Consider the following 17,141-nt stretch of genomic DNA (forward strand, 5'->3'; position numbering starts at 1 on the left):
TGATAAATAATGATATAAAAAATATATATATATCACTACTGCAGCCGGACAGGTATATATTATATAATGACGGACCTGCTGGAGTGGACACTGTCTGTCAGCAGAATGAGTTTTTTAATTTTTATAGAATAAAAAAACACCACACAAGTCACACGACGAGTGTACTTTTTCAGGCAGACATTCAATCACAATATACTATACTGGTGGTCAGTGTGGTCAGGTCACTGGTCACAGTGGTCAGTGGTCAGTCACACTGGCAGTGGCACTCTGGCAGCAAAAGTGTGCACTGTTTAATATGTACTCCTGGCTCCTGCTATAACCTATAACTGCTCCCCAGTCTCCCCCACAATTAAGCTGTGTGAGCACAGTCAGATATTATACATAGATGATGCAGCACACTGGGCTGAGCACAGATATGGTATGTGAGTGTGACTGAGTCACTGTGTATCGTTTTTTTCAGGCAGAGAACAAGAACAGAACAGATTATTAAATAATAATAAATTATAAAACTGCACTGGTGGTCAGGTCACTGGTCATCAGTCACTAGTATAACTCCTCCTAAGCTCCAGTAAGTAAATGAAGTGTCTCACTCTCACTCTCCTATCTATTTTAATTTCTAAACGGAGAGGACGCCAGCCACGTCCTCTCCCTATCAATCTCAATGCACGTGTGAAAATGGCCGCGACGCGCGGCTCCTTATATAGAATCCGAGTCTCGCGATAGAATCCGAGCCTCGCGAGAATCCGACAGCGTGATGATGACGTTCGGGCGCGCTCGGGTTAACCGAGCAAGGCGGGAAGATCCGAGTCGCTCGGACCCGTGTAAAAAAACATGAAGTTCGGGCGGGTTCGGATTCAGAGAAACCGAACCCGCTCATCTCTAATCGGGACCGGAGCTGACATCACACACACACCCAGAAAATGCTTGGGAACGCCTCTGTTTTTCCTGACACTCCAGAAAACGGCCAGTTAACCCTGCCCAAATGTCCACTTCCTGTCAATCACATTGCATACGCCATGCAGTCGAAATTTTCACACCAATCTGTCGCTCTATGGGATCACGCCTGTGCATTGCGGAGCATATGCATGCGCAGTCATTTGATCGTCCGCTGTGCGAATTCACACAACAGCGATCATGACTGAATCGGGCCCTATGATAGGTGAGGTGCTGCCTCAGCTGCCTACCTTCTCTGCACATCTCTGATCAAAACTCACCAAATTTCCAGCAATATATACTGCTGCACCTTTATATAAATACCCACATGAATTCTTAGGTTCATATACAGTATGTGTGTGTAAATTTGGCTCTGATACTAGCCAGTGCCTCCCCATCCATTAACCTCATCACCAAAGTCACCGTATCACTAACATCATTGTAACACCAATATCACAGCATTCCCAATGTCACTGCATCACCAATATCCCAGCATTACCAATATCCCAGCATTACCAATATCACAGCATTACCGATGTCACTGCATCATCAATTTCACAGCATTACCAATGTCACTGCATCACCAATATCACAACATCACGAATGTCACTGCATTACCAATATCACAGCATTACCAATGTCACTGCATTACCGATGTCACTGCATCATCAATTTCACAGCATTACCAATGTCACTGCATTACCAATATCACAACATCACGAATGTCACTACATTACCAATATCACAGCATTACCAATGTCACTGCATCAAGAATATCACAGCATTACCAATGTCACTGCATCACCAATATCACAGCACTACCAATGTCACTGCATCACCAATATCACAGCATTACCAATGTCACTACAGTACCAATATCACAGCATTACCAATGTCACTGCATCACCAATATCACAGCGTTACCAATGTCACTGCATCACCAATATCACAGCACTACCAGTGTCACTGCATCACCAATATCACAGCATTACCAATGTCACTGCATTACCAATATCACAGCATTACCAATGTCACTGCATCACTAATATCACAGCATTACCAATGTCACTGCATCACTAATATCACAGCATTACCAATGTCACTGCATCACCAATATCACAGCATCACCAATATCACAGCATTACCAATGTCACTGCATTACCAATATCACAGCATTACCAATGTCACTGCATCACCAATATCACAGCATTACCAATGTCACTGCATGACCAATATCACAACATCACGAATGTCACTGCATGACCAATATCACAGCATTACCAATGTCACTGCATCACCAATATCACAGCACTACCAATGTCACTGCATCACCAATATCACAGCACTACCAATGTCACTGCATCACCAATATCACAGCATTACCAATGTCACTGCATTACCAATATCACAGCATTCCCAATGTCACTGCATCACCAATATCACAACATCACGAATGTCACTACATTACCAATATCACAGCATTACAAATGTCACTGCATTACCAATATCACAGCATTCCCAATGTCACTGCATCACCAATATCACAGCATTACCAATGTCACTACATTACCAATATCACAGCATTACCAATGTCACTGCATCACCAATATCACAGCGTTACCAATGTCACTGCATCACCAATATCACAGCATTACCAATGTCACTGCATCACTAATATCACAGCATTACCAATGTCACTGTATCACCAATATCACAGCACTACCAATGTCACTGCATCACCAATATCACGGCATTACCAATGTCACTGCATTACCAATATCACAGCATTACCAATGTCACTGCATCACCAATATCACAGCATTACCAATGTCACTGCATCACCAATATCACAACATCACGAATGTCACTGCATCACCAATATCACAGCATTACCAATGTCACTGCATCACCAATATCACAGCACTACCAATGTCACTGCATCACTAATATCACAGCACTACCAATGTCACTGCATCACCAATATCACAGCATTACCAATGTCACTGCATTACCAATATCACAGCATTCCCAATGTCACTGCATCACCAATATCACAACATCACGAATGTCACTGCATTACCAATATCACAGCATTACCGATGTCACTGCATCACCAATATCACAGCATTACCAATATCACAGCATTACCAATGTCACTGCATCACCAATATCACAGCATTACCAATGTCACTGCATCACCAATATCACAGCATTACCAATATCACAGCATTATCAATGTGACTGCATCGCCAATATCACAGCATTACCAATGTCACTGCATTACTAATATCACAACATCACGAATGTCACTACATCACCAATATCACAGCATTACCAATGTCACTGCATCACCAATGTCACTGCATCACCAATATCACTGCATCGCCAATGTCATTACATCGCAAATATAACAGTATCACCAATGTTACTGCGTCACCAAAATCACTGCATCACCAAAGCAGAGGGAAAATAAAGGTAAAAAGTTTAATAGAAAAATACATTTGGAAGCTATAAACCTTATACTGTACATGTTTTGATGTTGAATGGCAACTCTGACTCATTATTCGGTCACTGTGCACCAATACGTTAATTATGCTGTGGGGGGGAACATGGCTGGAAGAATCCAGGAAAATCAGATGGTGAGACAGGTTCTGCAACCACCTATTTGGACAAGGTTGACCTGTGCTGGCAGCATGACAGTGTCTAAAAGGGTGGTCGCAGAATCTGTTTAAGCTATCCCACAATGTAGTCTAGACCGGCGCTCTGTGCATACTTCAGACTGAGACTACATAATGCAATCATGATTTATGACATAGGGCCTAATTCAGACCTGATCGCTAGCAAGCGATTTTTGCACTGCTGAGAACAGGTAGTTGCCACCTACAGGGGGAGTGTGTTTAGCTGTGCAAGTGTGCGAACGCATGTGTAGCAGAGCTGTACAGACAGATCTTGTGCAGTCTCTGCACAGCCCACGACTTACTCAGCCGCTGCGATCACTTTAGCCTGTCTGGGACCAGAATTGACGCCAGGAACCCTCCCTGCAAATGCATGGACACGCCTACGTTTTTCCAACCACTCCCAGAAAACGGTCAGTTGCCACCCACAAACGCCTTCTCCCTGTCAATCTCCTTGAGTTCGCCCGTGCAAATGGATTCTTCGCACAAACCCATCGCTGAGCGGCGATCCGCTTTGTACCCGCGTGACACGCCTGCGCATTGCTGTGCATACGCATGCACAGTTTAGTTCGAAAACGCAGCCTAGCGATCAGGTCTGAATTAGCCCCTTATTCTCTTCATTATATTGGAAAAACCGGTTATTTACAGTATATGCCAATTTGGGTCAAGCACAAAAACACAGAAGACTCCAGATATATAACCGCCATCAACATTTTTAATCTGTGATTTATTAAAATATTTTTTATGTTATCCCCAGATGAACTAATTTGAGTTTTGTTCAAATATGTTGTTTGAGGATTTGACTATTTAATTATTTCAGTATTGCTTATTATGTTATCATATATTGAAAAGTACATATATTATGAAAAACATCACACATAACTTCAAAGTAAAAAATTGCTTTATTGCAGGAACGTCCAGCTATTCTCTTCCCCTCATTTGTCTTTACCATCTGCAATATGTACTAAGGCCCTCATTCCGAGTTGTTCGCTCGGTAAAAATCTTCGCATCGCAGCGATTTTCCGCTTAATGCGCATGCGCAATATCCGCACTGCGACTGCGCCAAGTAAATTTGCTATGTAGTTAGGATTTTTACTCACGGCTTTTTCATCGTTCTGGCGATCGTAATGTGATTGACAGGAAATGGGTGTTACTGGGCGGAAACAGGCCGTTTTATGGGCGTGTGGGGAAAAACGCTACCGTTTCTGGAAAAAACGCAGGAGTGGCCGGAGAAACGGGGGAGTGTCTGGGCGAACGCTGGGTGTGTTTGTGACGTCAAACCAGGAACGACAAGCACTGAAATGATCGCAGATGCCGAGTAAGTCTGAAGCTACTCAGAAACTGCTACGAGGTGTGTAATCGCAATATTGCGAATACATCGTTCGCAATGTTAAGATGCTAAGATTCACTCCCAGTAGGCGGCGGCTTAGCATGAGCAAATCTGCTAAAATCCGCTTGCGAGCGAACAACTCGGAATGAGGGCCTAAGTGCGGTGGTATGACTGATCTTACTCTTGCAACACTCCACATCCACTGTGCCAGTCACCGGCATCACAAGGTGGGTACAGTCCACACCCAGGTGACACCCTTCAAGGGGATGACACAAAATGCCGGCTCCTCTGCAGTAATAGGGGGCCGGGCAGGAGCGGATCCAGAAGAAAATGATAGGGGGGGCACCATGGAAGGGGCAAGTACATTTGCGTGCGGCTTCGGTGCATGTGAGGTGGTGCTTCTTATACAATGCCCACAGTTGTAGCGCTCATTATGCAATGTCCACTGTACTGGTAGTGCCCCTTATATAGACCCCATAGTAGTGGTGTCCCTTATGCAATGCCCGTATTGCCCCCAGTAGTAATGTTGCCTGTAGTAATGCCCCCAGTCATTATGCCCCCAGTGGTAATGCCCCTGCAGTTATGACCCCAGTAGTTTAGCCACCAGTAGTAATGCCCCCCTATAGTTTGCCCCATTGTAGTTTAGCCCCTGTAGTTATGCCCCCCTTATAGTTTAGCCACCAGTAGTAATGCCCCCCTGTAGTTTGCCCCATTGCAGTTTAGCCCCTGTAGTTATGCCCCCCTTATAGTTTAGCCTCCAGTAGTAATGCCCCCAATAGTTTGGCCCCTGTAGTTATGCCCCCAGTAGTTTGGCTCCCCCTGTAGTTTAGCCCCCAAGTAGTAATGCCCCTGTAGTTTAGCCCCCAAGTAGTAATGCCCCCTGTAGGTGCCCCCCAGTAATAATGCCCCCAGTAGCTGCCCCCCCCAGTAATAATGCCCCCAGTAGCTGCCCCCCCAGTAGTGATGCCCCCAGTTATAATGCCCCCAGTAGTAATGCCCCCCCTCAGTAGTAATGCCCCTTGTTGATGCCCCCCCAGTAGTAATGCCCCTTGTTGGTGCCCCCCCAGTAGTAATGTCCCCCCGTAGTTTCCCCCAGGAGATGCCCCCGCTGCATTAAGGAAGAAAAAAACATAATACTTACCGAGCCCCGTTCCCGCGCCGCTGCAGTCCTCCTTCTGGCTGGCGTCCTCTCCTCAGTACTATGAGAGAGACGTCATGACTGACGTCTCTCCCATAGCGCACGGCGCAGTGACAGCGCCGGAAGCCAGAGCTCAGTACTGAGCTCCTGCCTCCGGCTACCGCTGTGCAGAGAGACGGGCGCCCGCTGGTAACACAATCTCAGCGGGCGCCCGTCATCTCCCTGTGCGGCGCCGACGCCGCGGGGGGGGGGGGGGAGCCACAAATGACAGGGGGGGCACGGGCCCGAGTGCCCCCCCCCCTGCATACGCCACTGGGGCCGGGTCCTGCAGCTCCTGGCTTCTGTCACTGAGAAGGAGACAGCAGTGTAAACAGAGGGGTAATTCAGACCTGATCGAAGATGTGCTAAATGTAGCACATATACGATCAGTTTCTCTGACATGCGGGGGGACGCCCAGCACAGGGCTAGTCCGCCCCGCATGTCAGACCCTAGCCCCCCCCCCCCCCCCCCCCCCGCACAGGTACAAAAGCATTGCACGGTGGCGATGCTATTGTACCTGACTAGTAGCTCCCTGCCACGCAGCTCCTAAATCCCGGAAACCTGAACAAATCCACAACCGATGCCGAAATCCTGACAGTTGGAATCCTGAAGGTAAGTATAGGCGGGAGGGGGTAGGGTTAGGTTTAGGCGCCACCCGGAGGGTTAGTCTTCGGTTGCAGGGGAAGGAGGGTTAAGGTTAGAATGCATGGAGGAGGTTAGGCTTAAGCACCTCCGGGGATGAGGGGGGGGGATTAGGATTAGGCACAAAGGGGGAGGGTTAGAGATAGGCTTTGGGAAGGGTAGTTAGGTTTAGGCAAATGGGGGTAGGTTAGGGTTAGGCACTAAGGGGAAAGGTTAGGGTTAGGCTGCGGTAAGATAAGGTTAGTGGTAGGGGGTGAAGTTAAAATACTCACCTCATCCCTGTCGGGATTGTGACCATCAGAATGTCGGCGTTGATATTGTGACCGCCGGCATCCCGTCCGCCAGTCACGCATACCGATCCCGGGTACACACCTCCTAGACTCAGTCATCCATATGCACAGCACACACAGATTGCAGTTGTTTCTCCTGCACTATACACAGGGCCGGTGTAAGTGGTATTGATAGTGACGATAGCTGATAGTGACGATAGCTGATAGTGACGATAGCTGATAGTGATGATAGTGACGATAGCTGATAGTGACGATAGCTGATAGTGATGATAGTGATGATAGCTGATAGTGACGATAGCTGATAGTGATGATAGCTGATAGTGATGATAGCCGATAGTGACGATAGCTGATAGTGACGATAGCTGATAGTGGTGATAGCTGATAGTGACGATAGCTGATAGTGATGATAGCTGATAGTGACGATAGCTGATAGTGATGATAGCTGATAGTGATGATAGCTGATAGTGACGATAGCTGATAGTGGTGATAGCTGATAGTGGTGATAGCTGATAGTGATGATAGCTGATAGTGACGATAGCTGATAGTGATGATAGCTGATAGTGGTGATAGCTGATAGTGGTGATAGCTGATAGTGACGATAGCTGATAGTGGTGATAGCTGATAGTGGTGATAGCTGATAGTGACGATAGCTGATAGTGACGATAGCTGATAGTGACGATAGCTGATAGTGACGATAGCTGATAGTGGTGATAGCTGATAGTGGTGATAGCTGATAGTGACGATAGCTGATAGTGATGATAGCTGATAGTGATGATAGCTGATAGTGATGATAGCTGATAGTGACGATAGCTGATAGTGACGATAGCTGATAGTGACGATAGCTGATAGTGACGATAGCTGATAGTGGTGATAGCTGATAGTGACGATAGCTGATAGTGATGATAGCTGATAGTGATGATAGCTGATAGTGATGATAGCTGATAGTGACGATAGCTGATAGTGACGATAGCTGATAGTGACGATAGCTGATAGTGACGATAGCTGATAGTGGTGATAGCTGATAGTGACGATAGCTGATAGTGGTGATAGCTGATAGTGGTGATAGCTGATAGTGACGATAGCTGATAGTGACGATAGCTGATAGTGATGATAGCTGATAGTGATGATAGCTGATAGTGATGATAGCTGATAGTGACGATAGCTGATAGTGATGATAGCTGATAGTGATGATAGCTGATAGTGATGATAGCTGATTGTGACGATAGCTGATAGTGACGATAGCTGATAGTGACGATAGCTTGATAGTGACGATAGCTGATAGTGACGATAGCTGATAGTGACGATAGCTTGATAGTGACGATAGCTGATAGTGACGATAGCTGATAGTGATGATAGCTGTTTTCGCAACCAGAGGGCTTGGTCAGTGTGATCGCAAAGATGCATACTACTCCGCGTACAGACATTGGACTCGACTACTGCAATGTTCTCACTGGCCTCGCTTGCTCCCATCTCGCTCCCCTCCAATCTGTCCTCAACTCCGCAGCTAGGCTCATCTTCCTCTCCCGCCGCTCCACATCTGCCACTCCACCTTCGACAAAATCTACACTGGCTCCCATTCCCCTACAGAATCCTCACCCTCACATACAAGGCCATCTCTAATTCCACTGCTCCCTACATCTCCAACCTCCTCTCCATTCATACTCCCTCCCGCCCACTATGGTCGGCCGATGACCATCGCCTCTCCTCTTCCCTGGTCACTGCTTCCCTTGCACGAGTTCAAGACTTTGCCCGTGCTGCACCCCTTCAGTGGAACGCGCTCCCCCGCTCCATTAGACTCTCCCCAACCTTGCAAAACTTCAATCGGGCACTGAAAACCCACCTATTTATCAAAGCGTACCCTTCCGATGCATAACCTAGTCCTGAGGCTGCTCCTCCATTCCCCTGCACCATGCCTTGAACATCTCTGCTTTGCTTGCATACTGCCATCAGGCTTCCTCCCACTTGCTTGCACCTCATGTCATCTGTCTGTCACCCCTCCCCACTAGATTGTTAGCTCTTCAGAGCAGGGCCCTCTTTCCTCTTGTTGTCAAAGCCCTCTTCTCGACACATTTCACTCGCAGCTCTCTCCTACTCAGTGACCATCTTTACCTGCTTTCTCTCCTACTGGTAAAGGCTCATCTCTATCTATGGTCCAGCCCCAAGTAGTACAATGATTACTCCCTCGCTACTTACATCTAAGCTGTATTATGTTTTGAGAATTGTGGTGCTCTTTGTTAACTGTACTCTATTTTTGTTATTTATTTACTGCAATGCTAAGTTTTGTCTCCCTGTACTGTCCTTTGTACGACGCTGCGAAACACTTGTGACGCCCTATAAATAAAATGTAATAATAATATTGATAATAATTAGGTGCATTTCACCATTAGGCCCATTAGGGACAATGGTCATTTGCATGACTGTCCGCTGCTGCAGAGCTTCATGGCACCTTACAAATTGATGATGATGATTTTGAGAATGGTTACACTTAAAATAGAGAGCCAGAGAGCAACTTCTGCTACAGGAAGAATGGGGCGGGCAGGTCAAGTTGTAGCATGTCATCAAGCTACTGTATGTAAACTGTGGTTCCGAAGGGATTATGAGTCTCTGCATCCATCAGCGCTGGTGGCATTGCGTGGATATTACAAAGATTCAATCATAGAAGTTTTACATGTTTAAATAAACTCAACCTACAGCTACTGTATGAGAAATTCATTGACCTGCCATCTATATACAACTACACATTAAGCAGATCTCTAGACAAATACCCACAGAGGAAAAGTCAGAGGGCTAGATGAATCATCGCTTGGAAAGTGATAAAATGGAGAGTGAGAAAGTACCAGCCAATCAGGTCCTAACTACCATGTCACAGGCTGTGTTTGAAAAATGACAGTTAGGAGCTGACTGGTTGGTACTTTTTCACTCTCCATTTTATCACTTTCCAAGCTATGATGCATCTAGCCCATAATATCTAAAAATAAAATTGTTTTGTCAAGAAATACAAAGCAACGGCCTATCTTCTTCATATAGAGGGAGTGTGGTGCAAAAATGCAGGTGGAATGGAAGTATAAATAAAATGTTTTAGTCAAGGCAAGCTATCATTAAATGCACTTGCAGGGGGAGATTTAGCAAATATTGGAGAGAGATAAAGTACCGGCCAATTCATTCCTGTCATTTTTCAAACACTGCCTGTAGCATGGCAGTTAGGAGCGGATTAGTTAGTACTCTATTTTTATCTCTCTCCAAGCTTTGATAAATCTCCCCCACAATGAGGATTTTTTAAGGCTGTTCCCGAGCCTCACATCAGGCATATCCGGATTTGCAGAGCTCACCTCGCAACAAGCCACAACCAGTTTTGAATGTAGATTTTCTTCAGGCCAAAACTTAGTGTGTATGTGCCAATAGGGAATACAGGCATTTATAACCAACTATTCAAGAGTGCTAATTGCAGGTGTGTTACATAAAAATGTAAATGGAACGGCATGCAGAAAAAGAATGAAGTTATTACACGTAGTTAACAGGATCATCTGCAAAAAGGAACAAAATTAAAACTGTCATGTGGATAAATGTCTAATTGAAAAAAAAACACTGTGTATTTTGCATTATGTGTGGTACCAGTGGCATTGCATAAAGAAGGTGTGTGTGGGGCGGGGGGGGGCACATATAAACATACATGCAATGTTGTATGTAATACTGTATATGTGCTGGTTGCCTGGCCCCGGAGGTCAGCAGCACTGTGCGTTTGACAGCTGCCACTGTACCGGGTCGCGGCATTTTGCTTCACTTCTCCTTCTAAGACCTCCCCCAGACTTCCATTGGCTAGTTTCACAGGAGTCTGGGGTCGGGCTTAGAAGAGAAGTGAAGCCGAATGCTGCGTCCCACCAGCAGGTTCCACTGTCCTCCTGTTCTCTCCTTTGCACTATGGGTGCAGCCTATACTGATTTTCTTTTGTCTCCAAGTCCATTCAATGACCCTGATACTGTTTGCTCAGACATACCTTGTGTACAGGCTCATTGATTGCCCAATGGCCTCACCTAACTGCAACTTACCATACATTGCAGAGAGCATCCTAGTGATATAGAGAGCAGGAACCCTTCCATTGTGGATCAATATGCCCCTCAACCCTTTCCTTGTCATATATTGTCCCCATAATCCCTTGGATTACTACTAACCCATATCATGGCCCTCAAATTGATTTTCCAATATTTTGTTTCTCCTATATAGATTCACCATACAGCTTTGTCTCAATCTGACCTAAATCATAATTCTCCCGTACAAGGGCAAAGCTACAATGGGTGCAAGGGGTATCATTGCTATGATGCCTGGAAAGCCTCCGGGGTCCTCCTCACCTGCACCCAGCTTGCTAAATGAAGCTGGGAGAGACTGTTATAGTCTCAGCATTCCCGGTGCCAGCCACTGAAGAGTCAGACAGAGGTGGAACAGACGGAAAGAAGACTGGTGCTGTCAGCTGAATAGGTGTGTGTATACTCTTTGGGGTCAATTCAATTAGCAGTGAGATGGGGTCTGTAAGCTGTGTTCACAGCAAATTCACAGAACAAATTGAATTCCAAACTCGCATTGCATTTTCCTTGTACATTCATGATTTTTGTGCGCACCCCACTACACAGGTGAAGGATGGGGAAAAACTGGTACACTCCTCCCAATGAATAACCGTCACTTGGAGGGATTTAAATAGTGTGATTTGACCAATAAAGACATGTCAGTTTTCAGTCAATAATGGGTTATGTGGGACAGGTACGTGGATGTGTTGTATTGATGGGAAAGGGGTTTTAAAACTAGAGTAAAAAGTGTTTTCAACTTTTTTAAAGCATAAAAACACTGAACATTTATATTAAGCACTTTTTTTGTATGCCAAAATATTGAAAAGACATCTATTTCCAGAAAAACACTTGTTGCTTATGATTTTTCAATACTTAATCAAACAAATCCAAGTTAAGGTGCATACACACGGAGAGATTTTGACTAGAGAGATTTTGACTGAGCGATTTCCCTTGAACTGGCAGTAGAAGATTTTGACTAACTTTTCCAGCGATTTTGGCTATGGGCGATTTTAGCTAACTCATTCAAGCAAGGGGATGCTTTTTCTTTCCCAGCGACATAGCCAAAATTTACTTGCCTGCACAGTCTATTTTTAGCAGCGATAGCGACCTGGTGGGGACGCGCAACGCTATCACTGGCTGTGTACACATGGAGAGATATGCACTAACTTTCTGAGCGATTTTGACTATATAGTCAAAATTGCTCAGTTATATCGCTCCGTGTGTATGCACCTTTAGAGTAGTTTTACATCTTTTAAAAACCTCTAGTTTTTACTTATGATTGTTAATAACCTTTCCTATGGTTCTGATATCTTAGATATCACAATTGTGGTGTCCTTTATGATTTCCCCAACCTTTCATGCACTTCTGCTAGATTGTTTTTTGTAGAAAAGTCGCACAACCTAACCACAAGTCCCAGGAATAACCATTTCTAATTTAATCTCGTATTTCGTAGATGCACGCATTGCTGCAATGTATGCAAGTTTGATGATGCAAGACTGCTTTTGCAAACTTGCGTCTAATTGAATTGACCACATGTGCTGCCAGGTAAGGGGGGGGACGGGGGTCTGGGCCCCGACTGGACCCTCACTGGGCCCCTACTGGACCCTCACTGGGCCCCTTCATCAAACCTGGGCCCGGGTAATTTGTACCCTCTCCCCCACCCCTTTCTCGACACCACTGCAAATATGTCCCTCCTCATCACTGGCGCAATGCTTTCACACATGCGCAAGTGTGAAAAGTCATTCCCGCGATCGCATAATGCATTTCCTATGGATTGCAGGTGCGGCTCAACATGCGACCACGTCACAGCAATCTAGTCACACTGATGAAGACTGACAAATCTTTATGTATATTTGTTATCCTGTTACCCAGTTTAGCCGACTTTGTAGTTCTGCTCTGTATGGCGCTGCAGTACATTGGGCCACCTTATAAATAAAGATAATAATATAATAATATAAAATTACTGAGGATAGAAAATGTGCAGAAAATGTAAGGGAAATGGTTTAATCAAGTCAATAAAAAAAAGTCAGTAAAAAATAAATGATTGCGGCGCTGCCTGGCTCTGTAAGTTTACATCATTGTACTGGAACAGAAGATATTTTCTGTGGAAAGTTTCAGGGAAATTACTCATTTCACCATGGGAGCTATATATCCCAAAAAACGTGTGATGTCACTATACAAAACATTTTGTACTCTTGAGTAATATTTCATCCGAGCCTGGAAAAACTTGTGATATAACATCAGTGACCTGGAAGAATGATATTAGAGGCTAGTAGCCGGCAGCTGGACATTGTACATATACATTTAGTACATCCTAACTTCCTAAACTAGAATTCAGTCCTTCCCAGGAATTTAAAATCCAAAAGTTTAAGTTCATGTTAAACGAAGGGGAAAAAAGTCTCATTTCACCCTTTGTTCTCTAGTGACATTTTTCTCGTTACTGCTCTCACTATATTCCATAAAATGTCAACCTACAAAGGTTTAGGGGGCGTGTGTATAGACTAGAGCTGAACTTTTTCTATTTACCAAACCCAGGAGCACAGCCCCCTCCCCAAGAAAGGATTCTTTTCCTTTCAGAACTATTTACCTTTCTGTTTGCTGACCTCCCCTCCCTATTTTTTTTCTCTCAATTTCAACAGCTGAAATAATAAAGACACTGTAGAGTATTCTCTTTCCACTATTTGTCACAACAGCCCCACAAAATCATTTGCTTGAAAGAAAAGACACAGGCTTTGTTGCCTGCCTTTAGGTTTTTTTTTAGCTGTAAGGTAAAAGATGAAGGGACCCCTGACCTGTGAGTCAAAGATCAACCTCAGAGATGGAACCTGGGTCACTCCACCAATTTCTGGCTTAATCCCTGTTGAGTGGTTCTCACTAAAAGTTTTTCTTTACCTTAGGCTCTTTAAAATAAAATACAAAAAAAAAAATTGCAGTTAACAAGCCCATTAGAAATGTATGACTCAGTCAAATCCTTAAGGGTCTGGGTGGAGGTAACTGCAAGCTCAAATGTCTGCCCCTGGGGGTTTTACACTCTATATAGCTTTTTTTTTTTACTGGTGGGATGATTCCTTGATGTCAATAATGGTTGTTACATTTTTGGGGGCATACAGTATGGCAAATTTTAATAAACATGCCACATTTTAATAGATACAAAAGTCACATTTTCGATATAAAATGTAATCAAATACAAATACCTTTGGTGTTTTACATGCTGTATACCCCATAGTACCATTTTTCCTAGAAAAGTCCCAATGTCTGCAAAAGAAAGAAAGCATGGCCTTGCCATTTGGTAGCATGGTCCAACAGATCAGGGTCTATTATGGTCAGACTGATCATCTTGGACTAAATGTTCTGATTTTTAAATTGGCAATGTTGGAACTAGTACGGTCTGTAAAGCCTGAGCAGTACAGAAAGGGAGTAAGATCATTGTTAAGCAAAATATAGCACTATAAGAGCAATCAAGCCCAAAAGTAATACCCTTTGGTTTGGTTTTGCTTTTAAATAAATTGGCGCCTTAAATCTTGCAGCTAAAATGATAAAATCAAGTCATTTGCCATTGTATGTGGTTGCATTAGAAGTAACAATACTGTTTTCAGGGGGGTAATATACCTGGACAAACCTGTAACATACCCAGGAGCTTTATATCGTATTTCACAAGTACAGGTTGAGTCTCCCTTATCCAAAATGCTTGGGACCAGAGGTATTTTGGATATGGGATTTTTCCGTATTTTGGAATAATTGCATACCATAATGAGATATCATGGTGATGGGACCTAAATCTAAGCACAGAATGCATTTATGTTACATATACACCTTATACACACAGCCTGAAGGTCATTTTAGCCAATATTTTTTATAACTTTGTGCATTAAACAAAGTGTGTGTATATTCACACAATTCATTTATGTTTCATATACACCTTATACACACAGCCTGAAGGTCATTTAATACAATTTTTTTAATAACTTTGTGTATTAAACAAAGTTTGTGTACATTGAGCCATCAAAAAACAAAGGTTTCACTATCTCAATCTCACTCAAAAAAGTCCGTATTTCGGAATATTCCGTATTTCGGAATATTTGGATATGGGATACTCAACCTGTATTATATTTCCAGACTAATAGATAAGTTGTGAACTAAACTTCTACTCTCTGAGTTATTATATATATTAAAAGTCTCAAAACATTGTAGCACAGGTGACATAAAGATGGTGTAGGGTTCATTGCCTACAACAAAAATAATGTGCAATGATACAATATTGATACATATTATTATTATTATTATTATTATTATTATTATTATTTACTATGGGACCAGTAGCACTAGTGCATCTTACAGATACTCACAAGCTTATTGGAATGCAGAAAAATGGAATATCCCTGTGTAAAAAAAAAACATATTTAAATCTGTCTGAGGGTTAATTACATTTAATTACACCTGGGACTTACTTACAGGCCTACATAAATACATGTATTAAAGATCTCTTTATGTCCTTGAAAATGATGAAAGGTTGTTGTACACTGAAAAGAAAGTGCAATGCTGCATGGGCACATGACACTGCTTACTGCAGGCATGTCCAAACTGCGGCCCTCCAGCTGTTGTGAAACTACATATCCCAGCATGCCCTGACAGTTTTGCTGTGAGAGAATGCTAAAGCTGTGTCAGGGCATGCTGGGATGTGTAGTTTTTCAACAGTTGGAGGGCCGCAGTTTGGACATGCCTGGCTTACTGGGATCGGATGCTGCTGTTACATGGAAATGAGAATTCAGCTATGGGGGGTATTCAATTGTTTGAAAAGTCAGTTGGGTGTCTGTTTTTTCCTGTCTATTAGATAGGAAAAAACAGACACCCAACCGACTTTTCAAACATTTGAATTCCCCCTATGGCTTCGTTGCACTGCCCCCGTCCCCCCCTCAACTGCTGCCCATTTAACAGCCGGGATCCCAGCATCGTACATATCCAACCCATGCTGCCATAAAGCATCCTACCCTCTGTTGGGACAGCCCACCCTGCCTACTGGCCTGATTTATCCATCTGCCCGGCTGATTGCCACACTTCAGGGATTTGCTTTCCACAATGTGTAACGCAAACCAGAAGTTATTATCGACTCCGGTGGCCGGGTATGGGCAATTGGCTAATCATCTGCTGCCTCTGTCTCTCACATGACCTGACCTGTAACATTAAGGGGCCTATTTATCAAGAATCACCCATTTGTGGTAATAAGGCTGATATGGGGTCTATTTACTAAGCCTTGGATTGAGATAAAGTGGATGGATATAAAGTACTGGCCAACCAACTCCTAACTGTCATTTTTCAAACCCAGCCTGTGACATGGCAGTTAGAAGCTGATTGGTTGGTACTTTATCTCCATCCAATGTATCTGCATTCAAGGTAAATAGACCCCATCGCTGCTTATTGGGGCAATAAAAATCACCACAGGTTTTCAAAATTTGCTATACTGGCCTGATGTGCAGTTGTGAATTTCCCATCAGGCACTTGCCTAGGGGTGGCGCTTGTCTGGGCGCAGCACTTAGATACTTGTGTTGGTACTGTCAGTCCAAAAAGTACCAATAACTGTAAAATTTTCCCACTGTTCTGTACCATGCACCATCATGAATGGAGTGTAAACGGTGCGGACATGCACATATTGCCCCTGTAAGCTGTCCCACTTAGTAAATATTAGTGATGTGCACCGGACATGTTTCGGGTTTTGTGTTTTGGTTTTGGATTCGGCCGTGTTTTGAATTCGGACGCGTTTTGGCAAAACCTCCCTGAAAATTTTTTGTCGGATTCGGGTGTGTTTTGGATTCAGGTGTTTTTTTACAAAAACCCCTCAAAAACAGCTTAAATCATAGAATTTGGGGGTCATTTTGATCCCATAGTATTATTAATCTAAATAACCATAATTTCCACTAATTTTCAGTCTATTCTGAACACCTCACACCTCACAATATTATTTTTAGTCCTAAAATTTGCACCGAGGTCGCTGGATGACTAAGCTAAGCGACCCAAGTGGCCGACACAAACACCTGGCCC

The 17,141-nt window shown here is 43.9% G+C and overlaps 1 long non-coding RNA gene across 2 annotated transcripts in view; it reads left to right on the top strand.

The window, feature by feature from the left end:
• LOC134911773 (uncharacterized) overlaps positions 1 to 17,141 on the top strand; it is a 119,318-nt gene that overhangs the window by 86,597 nt on the left and 15,580 nt on the right. For both annotated transcript variants that reach the window (XR_010176834.1, XR_010176832.1), the window contains exon 3: positions 11,269 to 11,520. This is a non-coding gene — a long non-coding RNA (uncharacterized LOC134911773). The remainder of the gene's footprint in view (positions 1 to 11,268; positions 11,521 to 17,141) is intronic.

This window comes from Pseudophryne corroboree, chromosome 4 (genome assembly GCF_028390025.1).
Source record: "Pseudophryne corroboree isolate aPseCor3 chromosome 4, aPseCor3.hap2, whole genome shotgun sequence".
NCBI classification, from domain to species: domain Eukaryota; kingdom Metazoa; phylum Chordata; class Amphibia; order Anura; family Myobatrachidae; genus Pseudophryne; species Pseudophryne corroboree.